The sequence below is a fragment of the Arachis ipaensis genome, chromosome B03 (assembly GCF_000816755.2).
Source record: "Arachis ipaensis cultivar K30076 chromosome B03, Araip1.1, whole genome shotgun sequence".
NCBI lineage: Eukaryota > Viridiplantae > Streptophyta > Magnoliopsida > Fabales > Fabaceae > Arachis > Arachis ipaensis.
The window spans coordinates 12,715,493-12,715,845 of record NC_029787.2 but is presented as its reverse complement, the minus strand read 5'-3'; positions in this window follow the sequence as shown (position 1 = coordinate 12,715,845).

Genomic DNA, 353 nt, shown 5'->3' with positions numbered 1-353 from the left:
AGTACATCAAAAATTAAAAAATTTGAAGTATTATTTGAATTGATTTAGTGTAAATTCTAGTAAAAAATTGTCAGTAGATAGAGGTCAGTGAATAGAAGAAGCAATGTGTTAATAGTGGATAGTTAAATTAATAGTGGACCGTCCAAAAATTATATTTAAAATGGACAGTTTATCTTTTCTATTATTTAAAATGGACGGTTTATCTTTTCTATTATTTAAAGACGTCTATCTTTTCTATTATTTGAAACGTTTTATTTTTAAGAGTTTGGTATAATTTAAATTATTAATATATTTTATTAATTTTAAAAATTATATTTTTATATTTATAAATACATATATCTCGTTTAAAATGT